Source organism: Tamandua tetradactyla, chromosome 3, assembly GCF_023851605.1.
Source record: "Tamandua tetradactyla isolate mTamTet1 chromosome 3, mTamTet1.pri, whole genome shotgun sequence".
Taxonomy (NCBI): Eukaryota; Metazoa; Chordata; class Mammalia; order Pilosa; family Myrmecophagidae; genus Tamandua; species Tamandua tetradactyla.
Genome location: NC_135329.1, coordinates 108,535,762 through 108,559,252, shown reverse-complemented (window position 1 = coordinate 108,559,252; position 23,491 = coordinate 108,535,762). Strand labels below are relative to the sequence as shown.

Here is a 23,491-nt window from a genome sequence, read left to right as displayed (position 1 = left end):
TAGAGTAGCTGGAGGGAAGTACCTGAAACTGTAGAGCTGCATTCCAGTAGCCATGTTTCTTAAAGATGATTGTATAATGATATAGCCTTTACAATGTGACTGTGTGATTGTGAAAACCTTGTCTCTGATGCTCCTTTCAGCTAGGGTATGGACAGATGAGTAAAATACACGGATAAAAATAAACAAATAATAGGGGGAACAAAAGTTAAAATAAATAGAGTAGATTGAAATACTAGTGGTCTATGAGAGGTCAATGAGAAGTATGTGTGAGTTTTTTCTTTTTTCTTTTTTATTTCTTTTTTTGTAGAGATGCAAATGTTCAAAAAAATGATCATGGTGATGCATATACAACTATGTGATGAGGTTCTAGTTTGCTAGCTGCTGGAATGCAATATACCAGAAATGGAATGGCTTTTAAAAAGGGGAATTTAATGAGTTGCTAGTTTACAGTTCTAAGGCTGAGAAAATGTCCCAATTAAAACAAGTCTAAAGAAATGTCCAATCAAAGCCATCTAGGGTAAGATACCTTGGTTCAAGAAGGCCGATGAAGTTCAGGATTTCTCTCTCAAGTGAGAAGGCACATGGCAAACACAGTCAGGGCTTCTCTCTCAACTGGAAGGGCACATGGCGAACACGGTGTTATCTGCTAGCTTTCTCTCCTGGCTTCCTATTTCATGAAGCTCCCCGGGAGGCGTCTTCCTTCTTCATCTCCAAAGGTCGCTGGCTGGTGGACTCTCTGCTTTGTAGTGTTGCTCTCTCTGAATCTCTCTGAATCTCTCATTCTCCAAAATGTTTCCTCTTTTATAGGACTTCAGAAACTAATCCAGACCCACTCAAATGGGTGGAGACATGTCATCCCCTAATCCAGTTTAACAACCATTCTTAACTAAATCACATCAACCAGGGAGATGATCTCATTACAGCTTCAAATATACAGTATTGAATAGGGATTATTCTACCTTTAAGAAATGGGATTTATATTAAAACATGGCTTTTCTTAGGGGGCATACTTCCTTTCAAACCAGCACAGATGATATTGTGAGCCACTGATTGCACACCATGTATAGAATATTTGCATGTTTGTTTGTTAAGGTTTATAATAAAATACTTTTTTAAAAAAATATTGCTGGGTGGTATCTTTTTTATTGTTTCCATGGAGATGTAAGCCACAAAATTATGAGTGGTAACTTCTGACTAGATGATTTCCATGGAGAGGTGTCTCCACCCATTCAAGGTGGGGTTGCTTACTGGGGCCCTGTAAGAGGGAACCATTTTGGAAAAAGCTGAAGAGCCACAAGAGCCACCAGAACCAACAGAGCCCTAGGGAAGCCGGTGAAGAGAAAGCTAGTAAATCTTGCTATGGGTCTTTCCAGCTGAGAGAGAAACCCTGAACATCATCTCCCTTCTTGAACCAAGGTATCTTTCCTTGGATGACTTAATTCAGACATTTTCATAGATTTGCCGTAATTTGGATGTTTTCGCCACCTTAGAACTGTAAACTTGCAATTTAATAAATTCCCCTTTTTAAAAGCCATTCCACTTCTGGTATATTGCATTCTGACAGCTAGCAAACTGGAACAACAGTCTAGGCTGATGTGGCCATCAGGAACTGAGGCTGCTTCTACCCTTCCAATTCATCATACTGAATGAGTCTCTTTCAACTTCAGGGTCATATCATTACCCAAAATACAACTTGAGTTACAGCCAGTAGACCTGCACTGCAGGCAGGCAGCCAGAGAAAGCAGGGAAGGGCTAAAAGGCCTCTGCCAGAAGCTCCATCCAAGGATTGCCCTTTATACCCCAGTGACAACACTTAATCATAAGAAAGCTGGGAAATGCATATTTTTCATTTGAACCAATCATTCAAGTTCTATTAGTAAGAAGGAGAATGAATAGTAGTTAGAAATCAAGCTGTTGCTATCATAACATAACTCTACCAAATTGTCATTCAGTTTCTGGTTGATCATTTCCAGTGATAGGGAATTTGCCGTCACCAAAAGCAAACAAATTCTATGACAGACTGGCTCTTTCCTGTCAGGCTGAGACCTGCCTTCATGATGCTTCTGCCTAATCAATGACTCTGCCCTAGGGCAATGATAAAAGCACATGGAATTCCTCTCCCACATTAGCTCTACAGATACTTGGATACAAACTCCACATTTTCCCAAGACTTCCCATTTTTGTCTTTGTTATTTGGTTTTGCTGTACCTGTTCCACTAGGTTCTTCTGAAATATTCTGGGTTAATCCTGCTTTAGATTCATCTTTCTTTGTAAATGTTCCTCTTAAGGCAAGGATCTCACTACTCACAACTGAACATAATACTATAGCTGTTGTATCAGATCTAAAGTACTGATTCAGATCATCTCTTTTATTAAGTCATATAGTGTACTGAGTTGCATTTAAGCAGTCCTTATGGAGACAATGACCTTAATCTAGAACAGTTTCTATGAAATTGGGAGTTCCATGGGCAAAGGTATTTTGTTTCTTTTTATTTTTGTTTTACATCCTTGGTTAAGTTTATTCCTAAACATTTGATTCTTTTAGTGGCTATTTTGAATGGATTTTTTTCCTTAATTGTCTCCTCAGTTGCATCATTACTTGTATATAAAAACATTACTGGTTTTTGTATATTAATCTTGTATCCTGCCACTTTTCTAAATTTATTGGCTCAAGTAGCTACATAGATTTCTTAGGATTTTCCAAGTATAGGATCATGTCATCTGCAAATAATGAAAGTTTTACTTCTTCCTTCCTGATATGGATGCTTTTATCCCTTTCTCCTGCCTTATTGCTCTAGCAAGAACTTCTCATACAATGTTGAATAATAGTGCTGATAATGAGCATCCTTGTCTAGTTCCTGATCTTAGAAGAATGCTTTAAATCTCTCACAATTGAGAACGATGCTGGCTATGTTTTTTTCATATATGCCCTTTATGATATTGAGGTAGTTTCCTTTGATTCCTACCTTTTGAAGTGTGTTTATCAGAAAAGGACGCTGAATTGTGTTGAATGATTTTTCAGCATCAATTGCTATGATCATGTGATTTTTTTCCTTTCAGTGTGTTAATGAGCTGTATTACATTGATTGATTTACTTATGTTGAACCACCCTTTCATTTATGATATAAATCCTACTTGGTTGTGAAGCATAATTCTTTTAGTATATCATTGCATTTTATTTGCTAAAATCTTAAGAATTTTTGCATCTGTATTCATTAGGGAGATTGGTCTGTAATTTTTCTTTCTGGTAGCATCTTTATGCAGTTTTTGGCATTAGAGTGATGTTAGCTTCATAAAATGGGTTAACTTCAATTTTTTGGAAGAGTTTGAGCAGAATTGGTATTAGTTCTTTTTGAAATGTTTGATAAAATTCCTCCGTGAAGACATCTGGCCCTGCACTTTTCTTTGAAGGGAGTTTTTTTGATAACTAATTAAATTTCTTCACCTGTAATTGGTTTGTTGTGATCTTTTATTTCTTCTTGAGTCAGTGTCAGTAATTCAGATGTTTCTAGGAATTTTTCCATTTCTTCTAAGTTGTCTACTTTGTTAGTATATAGTTGTTCACAATATCCTCTTTTTTTTTTTATTTCTTCTGGATCCATGGTAACGACCACCTTCTCATTTCTAATTTTGTTTATTTGCACACTCTTTTTCTTTTTCTTTGTCAATCTAACTAGGGATCCATCAATTTTACTGATTTTCTCAAAGAACCAACTTTTAGTTTTGTTGACTCTATTTTTTTGTTGTTGTTCTTCAGTTCATTTCTTTCTGCTTTAATCTTAGTTCTTTCTCTTCTTCTATTTGCTTTGGGGTTAGTTTGATGTTCTCTCCCTGGTTTCTCCAAGTGAGCAGTTAGGTCATCAATTTTTGCTCATTCTTTTTTAATATAGGCATTTGGGACAATAAATTTCCCCCTCAGCACTGACTTTCCCACATTCCATAAATTGTGATATGCTATATTTCATTTTCATTCATCTCCAGGTATTTGCCAGTTTCTCTAATAATTTCAGCTTCCCCTGCCCACAGCCAATCCAGAAATGTCTGACAGCTCATCAAGGCATTCAGTTCAGCCAGCTTCCTTGAACTCACCTCTCCATCTGCACATTCCTGAGGTCTGTGGGCCTCTGTGGGGGAAGGGGAGTGATACTGGGACCCAAACAAGTCTCTTTTGCTGACTAGCTGTCAGACTGGCACTGCTCTGTATCTCCACCTCCTCCCTGAGGGAGGCCCTCCCCAGTCTCTGCCAGAAAAGAACAGGTGCAAACAGTGGCCTATCTCAGGAGTAGGGAGTAGGCACAATATCCTGGCCAGATGGTGTATGCAGGGAAAGAAGTCTGCTGGCTTCCAAGTTCCCCCCAGGAACTCCCAGGTGCAGCGCTATGAAAGAAGATCTTCCAAGCCAGCAGCTGGAGTAGGCTGCAATCATAATCAAGCACATTCACTCTGTTCTCTCCATCCCAATTTATCTACTTTTTCACTCAGGGCCTCCCTATACAGGGTAAGAAGACCCTCTCTGGTTACTTGCTCCCTGGCACCACTGTCCCAGTTGTTTTTTCTGTACCATCTCTCATTGTTGCATGGAGCAAGGATGAACTCAGCCTCTCCTGTTTCACCATCTTTCAGGACATTTTTGGGCAATGACACGTTGATGAAACCTTTGCATTTTAAAATACACCATTCCACATAGTCATTTAATTTACCTGACTACAAAGTTAGCTATAAATACTCAGATATACACAAATGACTGTCCACAGCTACAGCACAGTTACATTACAGGAATCTAATTCCATAATTTAGAATGAGAATAATACAAACACCAAGACCAGGAAAATACCCTCCATCAGATGGTCCTAGTACCTCCCACTCTGGCCTAGTCCTCCCTTTCTTAAGCCTGGACAAGACTCTCATTTTGCCATATGCTGCCTGGAATTTGAGCAGTATGCTTATTTCTATCTGACATGAAAATGGTGCTCAAGAGAAACTAAGAGCCTTTGATTTGAATGACTGAATGAGAATTTGGCGGGAAAGAGTCCCCAGGTACAGAGAGAAAAGGCAAACAAATGCAGCTCAGCTGGAATTGCTCTAAGGCTGATTTGCTAAGGAACAGTCTTGCTGATAATAGATAACCACATCAAAGTCTGGACTGCTGAAACTCCCAATCTTCAGGTCCCACAGGAGACAAAGTAGGATAATACTCTCTATGTAGCTGCCATTGTTCTTTATCCTTCCTGAGGAGCCCATGCAATTCCATAAATCCAAATCACCAGAGACAGCAACAGCCTTAACCATCCCATTTCACCTGTGTTCCCCACCACCTGGGGGAGGGGTGGCATTGCCTGTTTTCATCATAAGGACAGCAAGATGTTCATCAGATCCCGTAGAGACACTGAAGAATGCCTTGCATATCACAAAAACCAGCCACAAATCTATGTGTTCGGGTCTCATATCATCAGCCTGCTCCCAGATGCTCAGAAGACATATGAGTATGCCTATCAAGGAAACACACTGCTAAGAGAATAATGCCTAATCTGAGTTATCATTGGTTGCCCTGGTAATTTTGACCACTTGATACCTGAGTTATTGCTCTCTTTCGTTGGTTCCAAACTGTTCAATTCAGTGCAAGAAACGTGAGTAATTTTTGCATTGCCAGATTCTACACTAAGTGCTTGGAGTACAAAAGTGAATAAGGCGCAGTGCAATGGTGGTTCAGTGGCACAATTCTTGTCTGCCATGTAGGAGACCCGGGTTCGATTTCTGGTGCCTGTCCATGTTAAAAAAAAAAGTGAATAAGGGATGGTCTCTGCCCTCAAGAAATTCACAATCTGATCGTAGTGACAAGACAAGAAAATAAAATTTAAAGATGATGATATTTCAATTTCAAGTCAGTAAACTAGTTTAAGCCAAAAAAAAAAAAAAAAAAACTCTTGGGGAGGGGGCAGTTAATTTATTGGCAATAAAATAAGATGTTTTTTGTCACCACTGACTCGATACAGTGCTTAAACAATGCCATCAGGACTTTGGCAATGTCCTGTGTCCCTTCTCCTCTGTGCCAGCTGTATGCTCAAGTCTTTTTCCAAGACATCAATAATGGCCCCTCCACACCTTGTGATTTTTTTGAGTCTTGGAGCCTCAGCCTTTCAAGGAGCAAATACTTCATTTTAAATGATTCAACAAATACCCAAAGGAAGAGTTATCACTAGCTACTTGGGGTGACATGCCCTTATCACCTCCCATGAGAGAGTGAGGGTTGTGGGGGCACTACTTCACCTGAACTGCATGGTCTGAGGGAAAGAGCTGTTCCACAACCAGAAAAAGAAACAGACAACTGGACAGACCAAGGCAACTGATGATCTTCACACATGGAGTGAGATATGTGAGACACAGACACTCTATTAAGGAGAAAACACTAGAGTACAGAGAATGTGCAGTCTGGAATCAGAAAGGCTGGATTTGTACTGCCTGTGCTGTGGCCTTAGGAATATTACTTAAACGCTCTAAACTTCCGTTTCCTCTGCCATGAAATGAACATAAATATCCTATATAAATTATACAGTGGTTTGACATTTAAATTAGGCTGTCCACATAAAATGCTTTGCTTATAGCCTACACAGAGTGAGTGCTCAAAATATGTCTATCGGGTGGTGCAACGGTGGCTCAGTGGCAGGATTCTCACCTGCCATGCTGGAGACCCAGGTTCAGTTCCCGGAGCCTGCCCATGCCAAAAAAAAATGTGTCTATTGTCATCATTACCATCATCATCATCATTGTCATTACTGTTATGGTTGTTATTGCAAAAGAGAAGAAGAGCCTAAGTATAGAATCAAATTTGACACTTTGTGCTGATTATGATTAGGGTGCGAGTTAAAGGATTCAAGCCAAGACTAGAGTTTGTATTTCTATTAGGTTGCACTCTGACCCACAGCACATGCTACACTTTGATGATTCAGAGAAAAATCAGACACTTTCAGTACACGGAGGATTGGGAGTATCAGAAAAGGCTAAAGGACTGGCCATGGAAGCAAAGGGCAGGAGGGCCTTTGGCTTAGTGGCCGACAGCACAGGGAGATCCCCAGCCCCAAATGCTCATTTCCCACCCCATAATCTGCATGCTCTGGCTCAGCAGTGCAAAGCTGGGCTTTGGATATCCTAATAAGCTAATCACCTGTATCACCATTATGAAATGCATTGGTTACATGGACACCATAGGATACCTTTCCCTACTCTACGTGTCCCATGTCATCTTTGGTGACCTTTTCTTCCTAATGCTAGCACCTGCCACTATTACAAAGAACAGTCCTTGGGCTACTGTAGCTGCTGTGCCTCTTCTTCAGGGAGCAGAAATTGCCGAGGACTTCACGTCTTCCAGTGGCAGCCATCACACAACAAGGAATGACAACTTTCATATGTGACTCATACTCCAGGGTTCCCCAGCACAGTAGGGTCAAAGTCACATCCTTGCTTGACTTCTCCTTCCTTGCCCTGCTTCCCTCACTTCCCTGACTATTTCTGCTGGAGTCAGTCCCTTAATAAATTAGGATCTGCTTCAGGAAACACAACATAAAAAAATTGCTGACCATCTTACACCTGGGTAATGTTCAGCAATTTTGGATGGCTTTATGTTCTGCCCTCTATGGCAAGGGTTCCTTAAGCATCCATAACCAAGAATTTATGGGGAGTTATGGATTTTGTCCAGTACAAACAAAACAAAGCATAAACATAAAATATCCCTTTTGGAAACCTTTCCATGGACTCCAGTTTCAAAGCCACTGACCTTGATATACAAGCTAAGAAAGGGATCAGAATGGAAGATCCCAAAATACCAGAAGGGAAGATTAAGGAAACACACACTTGGCATATTTTACTCTAAGACCTCATTAATTGTGCATTCTAACTTCTCTTTCATTTACTTTATCTTCATCCTCTCTAGTTGGGAATTGTGCTGGATATGTTTAATTTGCCTGTAAAGATCACACTTCCCCTGCTTGAGTCCCTGTAGCTGACTACGTGAACTGCATCAACAGGCTTCTGTCCTTAGCATTCAGTTGGTTTTGGCCTATGGGAATCCCCAGCAGGAGACCGAAAGAAGAAAGTGAGATGTAAGGTTTAGTTTTTTTCCTCCCTTCTGCAGAGTTACCATAGAGTGGTATCGTTTGCAGGTCATAGCTCCTGTCATGCAGCCTTCTTGAAAGGCCATCCCCTTTCCAGACTCCAGAGATTACTTCCTCCCTTCCCTCTTCAGGCTTAGCATGGCAAAGGCTCACTGAGTTTATTCCTGGGAAACCGCACTATCCCCTGTGGTTTTTCTGCACCCTGCCCACACAGCTTTATAAACAGTTCATTTATTAAATTCACCTTAATTCACCCAGTTTGAGTGGCATCTGTTCCCTGATAATACTACGATGCTTAATAATTCACCAAAATACACTGACCACTTTTCAATCACAAGCCTGGAAGCAAAGGTAAGGGCTGGGCTAGCATTGCTATCTGCCCTCTGACTTTCCTTTTTGAGCTAAATATTTGAAGTTCAGACACCAGCTAGACAGGACATTTTGTCCCCTTCTGTTCTCTGAAGTAGCTCCCTACAATTCAGGAGCTACTGGACACATGTGGCTATTGAGCTCTTATAAAATGATTGGTGATTTGCTATAACTGCAACATGCACAACAAGATTCTGATAACCCAAAATGGAAAAATAATGTAAAGCACACCAATAATTGTTGTACTGATTTCATGTTGAAATGATAATATTTTGGATATATTAGGTAAATAAAATATTACTAAATTAGTTTCACTTGTTTCTTCTTATATCTTTTTAATGTAGCTATAGTAGAAAATGTTAAATGCCATATGTGGCTCCCACAGTATTTCTATCAGATAGCACTGTTGTGCTGTGTTACCTAGTCACAGTTGTCTCTTTTTAGAATGGCATCAACTTCAGTCCTTACATTTGGTAACTTCACATAATTCCCTTCCTCAAGTTTCTTTCTACATTGTTCATCATTCCACAGTGTTCTAGTTTGCTAGCTGCCAGAATGCAACAGTCCAGAAATGGAACAGCTTTTCAAAAGGGGAATTTAATAATTGCTAGTTAACAGTTCTAAGGCCATGGAAATGTTCAAATTAAAGCAAGTCTATAGAAATGTCTGATCTAAAGCATCCAGGGAAACATATCTTGGTTTAAGAAGGCCGATGAGGTTCAGGGTTTCTCTCTCAACTCAGAAGGCACATGGCGAACATGGCGATGCCTGCTAGCTCTCTCTCCAGGCTTCTCGTTTCATGAAACTCTGCCAGGGGCATATTCCTTCTTCATCTACAAAGGTGTCTGGATGTGCGGACTCTGGTTCTCGTCATTTTCATGACTCTGCTCTGTTGCTCTCCTGTCGTTCTCAAGCTCTCTCCAAAATGCCTCCTCCTCCAGAGGACTCCAGCAAACCAATCAAGATCCACCTGGAATGGATAGAGTCACATCCCACTCCAGTGAAAAGCTAATACCCGCAAGTGGGTAAGTCACATGTCCGTGGAGACAACCCAGTCAAGTTTCCAACCCACGTTATTGAGTAGGGATTAAAAGAAATGGTTGCTCCACAAGATTGCTTAGGATTAAAGCATGGCTTAATGAAAGGATTTATGTCCTTTCAAACCAGCAAACACAGGATCTCCTTCAAGGAATTTCTTCAGTCAGTCTCTTGGTGTTACACATTTTCACTGAACTTCACTACCTTGATGCAAAATATGTGATCCATTGCACACACTTTACATTATCACAAATCCAAAAGTGTAATGGCGTCTAGTGTTTAGTCACCCCTGCCAGGAACACACATTCTGCTCTCTAAGTTACATTTTTGTACCCTCTTGTAGCACGGAGAAGGTGAGAGATGCTGATCTATTTAAAGTTTCCATGGCCATTCAACATGATAAGAAGTTTGCATAGGCACTGCACTTAAGAGTAAGGATTTAGGCAACATGGTGCTCACAAATTGTGTTCACAGAAAATGCCTTCTCCTGTGGTAAGAAAACAACCTATTGATTTCACACTCTTTTCTAGTGTTTAGAAATTTATTCATGGTGTTATGAAAAACAAACAAACCTGAACATCAAGCAACTATTAAAATTGGTGAGGCATATATCGTAATGCTAGAAATATTAAGCCTAATACCCTGTCTTTGTAAAAATATGCATATGATGAAACTTGAACTTCCAAGCACAAGGCCTGCCTCTTCAGTATTATTGAGTGTTGAAATCTTGAACTGCTGTAGTGTAGACAGGATAAATCTGCTAATTCTAACATAATAGGGGGAAAAAAGAACACACAATAGGTTTTTTTTTTATATGAGCATTGCAAGCTTTTCTCTTGATACAGTTGAATTAGGCAGAACTCTTTCAGTGGCAAATAACAGGAATCCAACTCAAATAAAATTCAGCTAAAAAAAAGGGAATTTATTACTTATACCAAAAAGGTGTTCAAACTGAGTCATATAATTTCTGTTTCTTGCTATCTCAGTTCTTCTTTCCTTGGAATTGGCCTGGTTTTCAAAAAACCTCTTTTGGTGTGTTGGCAAAGATGGGGATAAGCCAACAGATGCGAGATGTCGCACAAAACCAGGGACAAGGCTGCAAGCCTCCAGGAACATTATGTGAAACACCCGAAGAACCAGGATCGAGGCTCCAGAATTTCAGGAAGCAAGTTTTATTAGTCTGTGCACACAGGGCTCAGCCAAGTCACCTCTGAAAGTCTGAGCTCCCCAACAGTGGCGTCACAAGGTTTTAAGGGAAGCGCTTGGCTACTTGCCAATGTACAGCAGGAGAGGGGTCTCTACAGGATTTTTCTCATCCTGCCTATGTGCAGTTTCAACCGATCCCAGGGCAAGTATTCTGTCTACATGCAGTTTCAACCATCTTCAGGGCCTGAGAGACTTCTCAAAAGGGAAATGGCCTGAGTAAACAGCCACCTGCCTGCTGTGAGAGGAAATGACCTGGGCAAATAGGGCTGCCTGCTACAATATAAGCCACCATTACAGCAATCCTGTCGGAAAAGATTCACCTGGTTTTTAACAGTTCAAGGAGACAGGTCATGCTTACAGGGCAAAGGGCTCATGTCCTTGCCCGAACCAATAACTAGGATTCTGGTTGGCCGGACATGAGTTCATCTCTAGACTAAGAGGCAGGAAAAATTAATCTAGAGAAAGTAGAAGGGATATTTCCCCAAATGTAAAAGGGGTCTCTGTTAGCAGAGTAAGGGTTACTAGATATGCCAAACTATTAAATGTGCACTATAATAGGGAAATAAGAAAATGATAAACTACAGTGAAAAAGAATGCCTTTCGTTCTTCCAACCCAAATTGCTTATGATATATCAAAGCTATCACGGACCAAAGTTCTTTTCAGTCACTGTTATACAGTGAGAAAAAGAGAGAGATTATACACATGCACACACACGCACATACAACATAACCACATAATTGTTGATGAGAACTAAATAAATGCCTTTTATATATTCTCTTTGATTTTAGACTTTTCTACTGAACACAAAATCTTCAAAGCATTTCTTAATGCCAGATAAAGGAATCTTTAAAGAAACAAGCAAAGATGAAAAAACCTCGAGCAGAATGTAATGATTATGTCAACATCAACTATGTTTTTAATTTCACAGTGAAGTAATCACTTATTATTCTTTTAAAAAATCATCTATACTATTCGGCATAAGCAAAGGTTGGGCAATTGGTATATATTTGTTGCACTGGAAAATAAAGCAAGGCTTTTGGGCAACAATTCATTACACTGGTTAAAATGTGGTGGGCATTTTTCATATGTCATCTCAGTCAGGGGCTCAAGTACAAGTTGGTCATTGCTGTCCCCTAGGTGTAGTCACTTCCCTCTGGTGTCTGAAGCTGCGGAACTCAGTCTTCACCCACAACAGAGGACCCAAACTATCACCTATGCATATTCTATGCCTGTATGCTCTCTAGTGATGGGTAGTCTGCAAATCCCAGTGTAATATAAACAATCTGCAAGGCTTATAAAGGTAATTTGCTAGCCTAGCAAAACTAATTTTGCTTTTTTTTTTTACACTGATACTGTGTGATTGTGAAAACCTTGTGTCTGATGCTCCTTTTAACTTGGGTATGGACAGATGAGTAAATAATATGGATAAAAAATAAATAATAGGGGGAATAAGAGGTTAAAATAAATTAGATAAATGGAAATACTAGTGAGAGGGAGAGGTGAAGGGTATGGTATGTATGAGTTTTTTTCTTTTTTATTTCTTTTTCTGGAGTGATGCAAATGTTAAAAAATGACCATGGTGATGAATACACAACTACATGATGATATTGTGAGCCATTGACTGTACACCATGTATGAAATGTTTGTATGTTAAGAATGTTCATGCTGATTTTGTTTTAGTAATAAAAATATTTCTTAAAAAACTAATTTTGCTTTAAAGAGAGCAATTGTGAAAAATCGTAAAGGCTATATTTTTATCATTAACTAGATTTTTACTGTAGTAGGCAGCCCCTGTTTGCCCAAGCCATTTCCTCTCACATCAGGCAGGCCCCTGTTTACTCATGCCATTTCCCCTTTAAGAAGTCTCCCTTGCCCCAGAAATGGTTGAAACTACACATAGGAAGGATAAGAAAAATTCCTGTAGAGAACCTCCTCTTCTGTACATCAGACATAGCCAAGCACTTCCCTTAAAACCCTGTGACAACCCCCATTGGGGGCTCAGACTTTCAGAAGTGACTTAGCTGAGCCCTACGGCCATAGATGAATAAAACCTACTTCCTGAAACTTCAGAGCCTCGACCCCAGTTTTTTCTGTTTCCAAGCAAAATTCCTGGAGGCTTGCAGCCTTGTTCCTGGTTTTGCAAATTACCTGACTGCCAAAGCTGATAAGGACCCTGGGAAGGTGTTTAAAAATAGATTGTTTTAATAAATTTATTCTCTAAAAAGAATGTTTTTTATGAAACAATTTCCAAATGCATTTATTCAAATTTTCTCTTATAGATTTTAACCACAAATTTGACTCTTGCCACTATTTCATTTTAACTTTTTGTTGGAACTTTTAAAAAGTCATTTTATAATTTATTATATCGATTATAATAAATGTTGCTCAAGGTTAAAACAATTTTATGCTGACAGAAATCAGATACTGTGCTTTGCTTAATATAGAACCTAATATTACACTGTATAACAGCTAGCATTTATTTCTATTTAAAGCAACACAAAGTGACTAGGAATATCATATGATTTATATTTTCATGTGTATAGTGGAAAACCTACAATTTTATATACTTAGAATTTAAGTATAGGTTGCAAACTGCAAGTGCTCTCCACTGAAATCATATTGTATTAATAAAATATTTCTGTTTCATTCTTAGTTTAAAGATGCACATTAGCTTTTAATCCAATCTCCTGCCTACAGAATCGATGTAGTTTCATTTTTATTTAATAAGCAGTTTCTTCAAGAAAGTCTATCACTTTTGTTAGTGTTCTACTCTATTCTGGTAAACAGATATTTAAGCTTATGACTATTATTTAACCTAGCTTGCTGCCTTTCCATTCTCTCCATTTGTGGCTCCCGCACAAAGGTGCGGTAGTAGCCCTTGAAATTTAACCCTAAAACAGTAAGCAAACTGTGAAGTTGAGCTCTTGACCTCACAGAGGAGCAATCTGTACATGGAAAGCTTGCACCCAGATCTGAATCTATTGCCCCAGACTTGAGGCACCATGCCCAGGTATCAAAGAGGATGTAAATCCTAAAAGGAAGTAGTAAATAACAGATAAAGAACTAATGAAGTTCCCAGATCCCTGTTACCTGTTACCCAAGATGATTATCTTTCTTTGTCTCTAACATATATAAAAGCAAATTGCAAAATCCTACCTGGAGGCAGATTTGGGAAGTTTCCCCTGTCCTCCCTTCTTTGTAAATAAAACTTTTTTCTTTCCTCAGCCTAGGTATGGTGTGTTTCACATTAACCACGCCCAGTGATGAACCCAGATTTGGGGGGTCTGATCTAGAAAAGTACATAAAGAAATGCTCTTGTTGGTTTTACACATCCCATTCAGGATGAAGAAATTGCCTATTTGCAGAATACTCAATAGCTTGAGCTGACTTTTGTATACTAGTGGTTCTCGAATATGTTGATCTGGCTGAGTTAAATGGAGCAAAAACCAACTGGTCTGATACCAAACTAATTCTCAGAAAGAGTGGCAAGAGAACATCATGAGAAAGAATTGGAGGGGACTATTTAGAAATAATGTACCCTTTACTTTTTGAAACAAGGATCAGCAGACTACAGAGCCCCAGGCCAAATCTGGCTGGCCAACCGTTTTTTGTAAACAAAAGTTTTATTTGAACACAGCCATGTCCATTCCTTCATGTATTTTTCTGTGGCTGCTTTTGCATGACAATAGCAAAGCTGAGTAGTTGAGTAGCTGTGACCGAGCTTGCAAAGCCTAAAATATTTACTATCTAGTCTACTACAGACAAAAATTCACCTGTTCCTGCTTTAAAAGAGTAGCAGAGGATACACTAATCTAATAGGAATAACAATGTGCTAGACACTTAAAAAACTAACTGAATAGTACATTGCAAATTAATTCACAGCCAGCCCTTTGCCAAAGAGCTGCCATAGTAGAAGCAAGCTAAAGGAGAACTGTGAGCTTGTCTGCTTTAGAAATGTGGATCTGGGTGAACAGACATACAAATACACTTTGACCCTTAGTTATTAGAAAAGTATATGTACACTATACACTGAAGGATTAACTACACAGAAGCTAAACTGTTATGATATAATGCTGATTTATAAATGCAAAGCGAAATTAGCTGCTGAAAATCATCACTGCAGATAGAAAACACTGATGCTGCGTCACTAACATCTAAGAGACCATCGTGCTTTCTGCACGTCTGTGCCCATAGGTTTTGCAGTCTTTTCAGCAGAATTCCAGGCCTTAGTAAACACTAGCAATGCAAGTTTTAAATCATTAAGGTGAAATGTCAGTAGCCCTTAATAACATGCTGGGTTGTTCACTACCGAGGACCTATTATTGTAGCAGGCAGCCCCTGATTGTCTAGCAGGCAGCCCGTTTGTCCAAGCCCCTTCCTGTTGCCACAGGCAGGCCCCTGTTTACTCAGGCCGTTTCCTTTTTGAAAGGTGTCCCAGACCCTGAGGACAGTTGAAACTTCACCTAGGCAGGATAAGAGAAGTTCCTTTAAGACCCCTTCCCTGTAACCACTCATCTGATTCTATAATCTCAGTTTTGCAATCCTTCCTGGTCTGGCCATTGACATGCAGCCAATCATCTCCCTGGAGCACTGCTAGTTACCATATTAGGAAAACCCTATCCCAAATGAACCATTCTGTCTATAAAATCTGGGCCCAGACTTTCATGGTTGACTCGGCTGAGCTGTGTGTGTAGACTAATAAAGTTTGCTTCCTGAAACACCAGAGTCTCAATCCTGTTTCTTCTGCTGATTTGTGTTGTAGCCCAAAACCAGGAACAAGGCTCTGCGAGAAACTTCAGGAACACTGAGCAGAAACAGGACTGGAGCGCATAACCAGGACCGAGGCTGCACGCCTCCAGGAACGCTACATAGAAACAAAATGAACTGGGATCAATGCTCCGAAGTTTCTGGAAGTAGATTTTATTAGTCTATGGCCATAGGGCTCAGCTGAGCAGCCTCTGAAAGGGCTGATATAAGGTATTATAGACAGAATGGCTGGTAGCATCTTCCTAATATGGCAATTGGTTACACTTGAGGGAGGTGATTGGCTGCTGGTAGCATTTTCCTAATATGGTAACTGGCTACAGTTGAGGGAGGTGATTGGCCACTCGCTGGTGGCCAGAACCAGGAAGGGTTAAGAAAGCTGAGTTTACAGAAGTAAATGAGCAGTTGCAGGTGGGGAGGGGCCTGCTTGCTGCCAGGAGCTTGCTTCCTACATTCACTCCTTTGATGCTTGTTTACGCTAGTGAGCAATTGCATCACTTCTAGCTCATCTTCCTGTTGTGATAGGTACTGGTATTTCCACACCGCCAGGACCTGGGCTGATGTTTTCTTTTCTACCAGAGCCTCTATGGAGTGCTGCAGACCTCTCCAAGTCTGGGAGGCCTAGATTTGGGGCCTGTGTGAGTGCCGTCTTTGGACACTGGAAAGCATGCTCTTGCTCAGTTCCCCACTGGAATGGGTCTCTGTCACCCCACTTTGTGACTTCGTAGAGGGGTCTTGCTAAAAACTCATAGTCCAGGATCCAGATTTTGCAGAACGCAGCTGCCCCTAAAAACTCTCTGACTTGTTTTCTGGAAGTTAGTATGGAGATGGCACAGACTGCCTGCTTACACTCCGGCCCTAGGCTTCATGGCCCTTGCTGTAGATGCCCAAATATTTGACGTGCTGCTGGCAGATTTGGGCCTTTTTCTGAGACATGCGGTAGCCTGCCTGGTTCAAGTGGTGGAGAAGGCACTCCATTCCTCGCTCGCAGTCACCAAGGGATTCCATGGCAAGCAGGAGGTCATTTACATACTGTAGGACGGTGCAGCTGCATTGTTTGGCTGGGAATAATTGCAGGTCCTTCCCTAGTACTTGCCCAAAAATAGTGGGGGAGTTTTTGAACTCCTGAGGCAACCGAGTCCAAGTATACTGTCTTCTGGTTCCCACAGAGGGCCTTTCTCATTCAAAGGTGAATATTTCTTGGCTGACTGGGGCTACCCAGATGGAGAAGAAGGCATCCTTCAAGTCCAAGCATGAGAATCACTCAGCCTTCCCTAGGACCAGACTAAGGAGAGTGTACGGTTAGGAACCTCTAGGTGAATGGTTTCTGCAGCTGCATTGACTACTCACAAGTTCTGCACTAGGCAGAATTCTGCTGTTTGGGCTTTCTTCATGGGTAGTAGTGGGGTGTTCCACAGGAGCTGCAGGGCTGGATAATCTGATGGGATTCCAGCTGCGCCAAATGGCCTTGGGTTCCCTCGAGAGCCTTCTGCAGGATCAGGTACTTTTGCACTGCCATAGGATGTGCCGTGCGCTTCAGGGTGATCACCACTAGGGGCAGTGTTTGGCTGGGCTGGGCAGGTTGTGCTCAGCCCAGACATTTGGTATGTGCAGAAATGGCAGGCTAGGGCAGACCTCTGCTCCTGCCTTGGGCTCCTCATGCAGCTGCCATTCTTTGCCTGCTGGTGTGGTTAGAAGCAAGATCTTCTGGGGCCATTAATCCTTAGGGAGGCTTTTCCTCCAGGCCTCAAAGTAATCTGAGCATGCAGCGTCCTGAGGAGAGCTCTCCGTAGTAGTGGCACCAGGTGTTCCAGCACATACAGGAACTGGTGTGACACTGCACGGCCCCCAATACTGCATTCTCTGGTCTTCAGGAATGTTTTCTCTGTACCATGCCAGCAGCACTGACTACGTCTACTGTTCAGCCTAAATACAGCTGAGCTCCCCAGGGGCTGGGTGACTACCGAGTATTTGGCACCAGTATCTACCATAAAGTCCAGTGCTTGGCCTCCCAATTTTACCTTGACCATGGGTTCCTGGGGACTAGAGAAATGGAACCTGGTCTGTCCTGGGTGAAAAGCTGGTCACCAGCCACAGCAATAGTGGCAGGATCAGGGTGAGGCCTGGAGCTGGTGCCCTGCCTCCTCCTGTGTGCCGGAAGGGCAGATTTGTTGGTGCACCTCTTCCAATACCCTTTCCCCTTGCAGCAGGCACACTGGTTCTGTCCCAGGGGTGCTTGGGCTCGTCGGGCTTGCCCCCTGGTTTCTTGCATGGCTCGTCTGCCACTTGGGCGAGGAACCCTTTATCCACCCTGGCTTCTTCTTTGCAACTTCCAGCCACGTGTGATGTAGGGAAACTGGGTGTCCAGGTGCCCCTACCACCGCAATATAAACTGCCTTCACCATTTTTAACTCAAAAGTTCCCTCGGATGGCCAATCCACCCCAAAGGTGGTCCACTCTAATTCACACAAGTTGGCTGGGGTCAGCTTGACTCCCAAGTCATTAGTAAAAAGCTTTCTTAAAGTTGGGCATCATGCACCAAAACGGTGTCTTGCTGACCTCCCCTCCCATATCACCAGCACCAACAGATAGGGAGGGGGTTACTAATCGTACAACAGAGGGTTTCAGACAAACAGTCGCTTCATTCAGTCTGGCCCCCAATGGGGATGCAAGAATCACAGGGTCCAAATCAATCATGGCCTGGAACACGACTCCTGTGGCCCAGGACTTCCTGTCACTCACACAGTCACACACATTCAGTCTGACACACTGCCCTTCCCAGGACTGGACCTGAAGCTTTCCAGTCCCCCTGGTCATCGGGATAGAGACCAGTACTCAGATATTCTTGGGAGGTGCTCAGGCTCCCCTTCCACTGAGGCTCCCCTAGACTTTTACGAGTGGGCTGATACCGAACACACCCAGGTGCTTACCAGTCAGATGTGCAGTGCTCCCTGGTATCTGTTCCAGAAACTGTCCCAAATCTGTCACCCCTGTGGTGGTGACAAGTGCCCCGGCTGGGGAAGTCAGGAATCTGAAAGACAGCAAAAAGCCCCATTGCTGGCACTGGATTCTGTCGAGTCTCCAGTCCGGGCAGCATCACTACCATGGATGAGGGAGGTAAGAATATCACAAGCCTCTCGATCCCAGACGAGACCCCAGAAATATAGCATGAAACCAGGAATGAGGCTCTGCAAGAGCCTCCAAGAATGTTATGCAGAAACAGAATGAACCAGGATCGAGGCTCCAAAGTTTTAGGAAGTAGGTTTTATTCGTCTATGGCCATAAGGCTCAGCTGAGCAGCCTCTGAAAGTCTGAGCCCTGATCAGGGGCTGATACAAGGTATTTGTCTTCCTAATATAGCAACTGGCTACACTTGAGGGAGGTGATTGGCTGCTTGCTGGTGGCCAGAACCAGGAAGGGTTGGGAAAGCTGAGTTTACAGAGGCAGATGAGGGGTTGCAGGTGGGGAGGGACCTGCTTGCTGCCAGGAGCTTGCTTGCTACAGTGTAACATTCCTAGAGGTTTGCAGCCTCACTCCTAGTTTCACGCTACATTTCAGGGGGCTTTTCTGGGATCCAGAGGCGGGTGATATCCTCACCTCTCTTGCCCATGGTGACAGTATTGCCCAGACTGGAGATCCGATGGAATCCATTGCCGGCACTGGGGTTTTCCCTGTCTTTTGGACTCTTGACCTCCGTGGGTGGGGCACCCATCACCGCCGGAGAGGCATTGGATCTGGGACAGTTTCTGGAACCAGATTCCTGGGAGCACTGCCCATCTGATTGGTAAGTACCCTGGTACGTTCGGTATCAGCCCACTCGTAAAAGTCTAGGGAAGCCTGAGTGGAAGGGGAGCCTAATCACCTCCCAAGGCTACCTGAGTACCATTGGTCTCCACTCGGACAACCAAGTGGAACAGAAGTCTTCAGCTCTGGTTCTGGGAAGAGTGGTGTTGGTTGAGTGTGTGTGACTGTGTGAGTGGAAGGAAGTCCTGGGCTATAGGAGCCATGTACCAGGCTGATTGGATTCAGACCTTGCAGTTCCTGTGACCCTGCTAAGGGCCAAGCCAGATCAAATGAAGCAACAGTTTGCTCAAAACCCTTTGCTGTTTGTCTGTAAGTCCTCTCCCCAATCATTGGTGCTGCTGATATGGGAGGGGAAGTCAGTCATTACGGTGCATGATGTCCAACTTTAAGAAGGCTTTTACTGATGATTTGGGAATCAAGCTGACCCCTGGGCAATTTAGGAAGCTGTGTGAACTAGAATGACCACCTTTGGGGTAGACAGACCATCTGAAGGAACTTTTGGGTTAGAAAAGGTGAAGGCAGTTTATAGCATAGTGTCAGGGAGGCCTGGACACCCAGATCAGTTTCCCTACATTGCCACCTGGCTGGAAGTTGCAAAGAAGAAGCCCAAGTGGATAAAGACTTGTTTAAATGAACAGTTCCAGGTGCTTCTTGCCCAAGTGATAGTCGAGTCCCACAAGAGACCAAAAGACAAGCCAAAGTCCCAGTTCTGCCCAGTGCACCAGGAGAAAAAGAACCCCCACCTTATTTCATGCCACCAACACCTGCATCCCTACCAAGCTCCTCCAAAGCAAGTCCAGAGACATTGCCTGAGGTCCTGCTGAGCCCAGCCATCCCTGAACTCCCTGAGCCAGTCCTGCTGAGTCCAGCCATCCCTGAGCTCCCCGAGCCACAACAACTGTGGCCCTGGCTTAGTACAACCACTCCACCCGCAGTCATACCTGTAATGCCCTTGAGGGAAACCCAAGGGTCACCTTATGTTAATGTCCAGGGAGACTTCCATGAAGGGAGAAGAATCTTCATGTATATACCATTCACTTTTGCTGACCTGCTGAACTGAAAGAGTCATACTCCATCCTGCACTGAGATACCTCAGGCGATGACTGACCTGTTCAGTCCATTGTCCAGACTCACTAGCCCACCTGGCCTGACAGCAACCAGCTGCTTGTTACTCTCCTCAACACTGAAGATTACCAGCATATGGTGGTGGAGGCACCGAAGCTCCTGGAGGAGAGCGTCCCTGATGGCACCTTAGACCCAGCCCAATGTGCCATCCGCAGTTTTCCAGCTGATGATCCAAAGTGGGAACCGAGCACAGACGTCAGGTTGCAGAGCCTCCAGCAGTTCCATGAGGCCCTGCTCCAAGGCCTCAGAAAAAGCAGTCGAAAAGCCACCCACATGACCAAGGTCAGACAGGTCTTGCAGAAATCAGATGAGCCCCTGAGTGAGTTCCCTGAGTGATTGATGGAAACCTTCTGCCAATGTACACCATTTCATCCTGAGGCCCCAGAGAGCCAGATGTTGGTAAATGCTCCCTTCGTGGGGCAAGCTGCCCCCAACATTTGGCATAAGTTCCAAAAACTAGATGGATTTGCAGGCATGAACACGAGCCAGCTCATAGAAGTGGCCACAAGGGTGGTTGTCAATCAGGACCAAGTGGAGGCCAAGGAAAAGAAATGAGAACTCAAGGGAAAGGTTCAGATAATTGCTGCAACCTTTGAGAAGTGGGACCAAGGGCCCCAGCCAAAGGCAACCCAGAGGGTCCAAGAATCCTTGGGGTGAAACCAGTGTACCTTCTGCATAGAGAAGGGGCATTGGAAGAATGAGTATCCCAATAAGGCCATCCTGTCCACAGACAGGGGAAGATGGGACACCAATCCCAGGCCTCATCTGGATCCTGACACCATCACCTTGGCTGTCGATGAGCTCTGTGACTAGGACAGACCGGGTTCCATATTTTTGGGCCCACAGGAAACCATGGTCAAAGTAGAATTGGAGGGCTGAACAATGGACTTCATGATGGATATTGGTGCCAAACACTCAGTGGTAACCCGGCCTCTGGGGGATACTCACCCATTTTCCAGCTGGACAACAGACATAGTGGGTGCCAGCAGTACAGTGCAGAAGAAGCCATTCCTGAAAGCCAGAAAGTGCAGCATTGGGGGCCACTCTGTGTCACATCAGTTCCTGTACTTGCCCGAGTGCCTCTGCCACTACTGGGACAGGACTTCCTCGGGAAACTGCATGCCCAAATTACTTTTGGCCCTGAGGGAGAAGCCTCTTTAAAAATTGATGGCCCACAAACAATCTTACTTCTAACCATACCAGCAGGCAAAGAGTGGTGGCTGCATGAGGAGTCTAAAGCAGGAGGGGAGGTCTGCTGTAGCCTGCCATTTCCAGAAATTCCAAGTGTCTGGGCTGAGCACAACCTGCCAGGCCTAGCCAAACTCTGTCCCCCATTGTTGATTGCCCTGAAGCCCATGGCACGCCCTGTGGCAGTGCGACAGTACCCAATCCCTCAGAAGGCTCTCAAGGGAATCCAAGGCCATTTGGCATGGCTGGAATTCCACCAGATTATCCAGCCCTGCAACTCCCCATGGAACACCCCACTACTACCCATGAAGAAAGCTCAAATGGGGGAATTTTGCCCGGTTCAAGACCTGCGAGCCATCAGCGCAGCCACAGAAGCCATACATCCCATGGTTCCTAACCCATATACCCTCCTCAGCCTGGTCCCAGGGAAAGCCAAATGGTTCTCATGCTTGGACTTGAAGGACACTTTCTTCTGCATCCAGGTAGCCCCAGTCAGCCAGGAAATATTTTCCTTTGAATGGGACAGGCCCTCTGTGGGAACCAGCAGATAGTACACCTGGACTCGGTTGCCTCAGGGGCTCAAAAACTCCCCCACTATTTTTGGGCAAGCACTAGGGAAGGACCTGCAATTGTCCTTAGCCAAAGATTACAATTGCACTGTCCTACAATATGTAGATGACCTCGTGCTTGCAGCTGAATCCCTCAGTGACTATGAGTGAGGGTCAGAGCACCTTCTCCATCACCTGCACCAGGCAGGCTACCGCATGTCCCAAAAAGGCCCCAATATGCCAGCAGCAAGTCAAATATCTGGGTTTCACCTACAGCAAAGGACCGGAATCCTGGAACCAGAGCACAAATAAGTAGTTTGTGCCATCCCCACACCAACTTCCAGAAAACAGGTCAGGGAGTTTCTAGGGACAACTGGGTTCTGCAGAGTCTGGAACCCGAACTATGCTCTCCTAGTGAGACCCCACTACAAAGTCATAAAGGGGGGCAACAATGACCCATTCCAGCAGGGGACTGAAGAGCACGCTTTCCAGTGTCTAAAGGCAGCATTCACACAGACCCCAAGTCTAGGCCTCCAGGACTAGAGAAACCCTTCACCTGTTTGGCCATGAACAGGATGGGACAGCCAGTGGGGTCTTAACCCAGACCCTTGGATCATGGAAAAGGCCTGGAGCCTACCTCTCCAGGCAATTGGACAGTGTAGCACTAGGATGGCCTTCCTGTCTAAGAACTGTCCCCGCCACTGCCATCCTAGTCCATGAGGCCGGAAAGCTCACATTTGGGCAGGAACTGACTGTGCTGGTTCCCCATTCAGTCACCAGTCTTATAGAGCAAAAGGGACACCTCTGGTTGTCAAATGCAAGACTCACCAAGTACCAAGCCACCTTGTGTGAAACCCTAAACTTGCATCTCGGTGTCTGCCAAACGCTGAAGCCCACCACCTTGCTGCCTGTCGGGTCAGAGTCCCTAAAACACAACTGCATAGAGACTGTGGACAAAGTCTACTCCAGTTGCCCAGACCTGTAAGACCAACCATTAAAATGTCCTGGCATTGAACTGTTCACTGATGGAAACAGCATGGTAAAAGATGGGATACATTATGCTGGGTATGCAGTTGTCACTCTAGTAGACATACTATAGGCGGAGACCCTACCCTCAGGAACATCTGCCTAAGAGGTCGAGCTCATAGTGCTTACCCAGGGTGTACAGTTGGCGGCAGGACAAGAGGTCAATATCTACACTGACTCAAAGTATGCGTTTACAACCCTATGTGTGCATGAGGCATTATATAAAGAGCAAGGGTTAATAACAGCATAGAGAAAGCACATCAAGCATGGGCCAGAAATCCTGGCCTTGCTCGAGGCAATCTGGGCCCCCTCTG

The 23,491-nt window shown here is 43.7% G+C and overlaps 1 protein-coding gene across 9 annotated transcripts in view; it reads right to left on the bottom strand.

Moving 5' to 3' along the window:
* Positions 1-22,546, bottom strand: part of LOC143677591 (uncharacterized) — a 309,085-nt gene extending 286,539 nt beyond the window's left edge. For 7 of the 9 annotated variants that reach the window (XR_013172701.1, XR_013172699.1, XR_013172702.1 and 4 more), the window contains exons 1-3: positions 22,426-22,546; positions 21,364-21,426; positions 18,417-18,517 (exon numbers count right to left, since the gene is read on the bottom strand). The gene's annotated coding sequence lies outside the window, so the exon portion shown is untranslated. Of the gene's footprint in view, positions 1-13,878; positions 13,992-18,416; positions 18,518-21,363; positions 21,427-22,425 lie in introns of those variants that run through there. The other 2 variants (XM_077153688.1, XM_077153689.1) reach the window with 2 other exon arrangements.
* Positions 22,547-23,491: the final 945 nt, after the last annotated feature.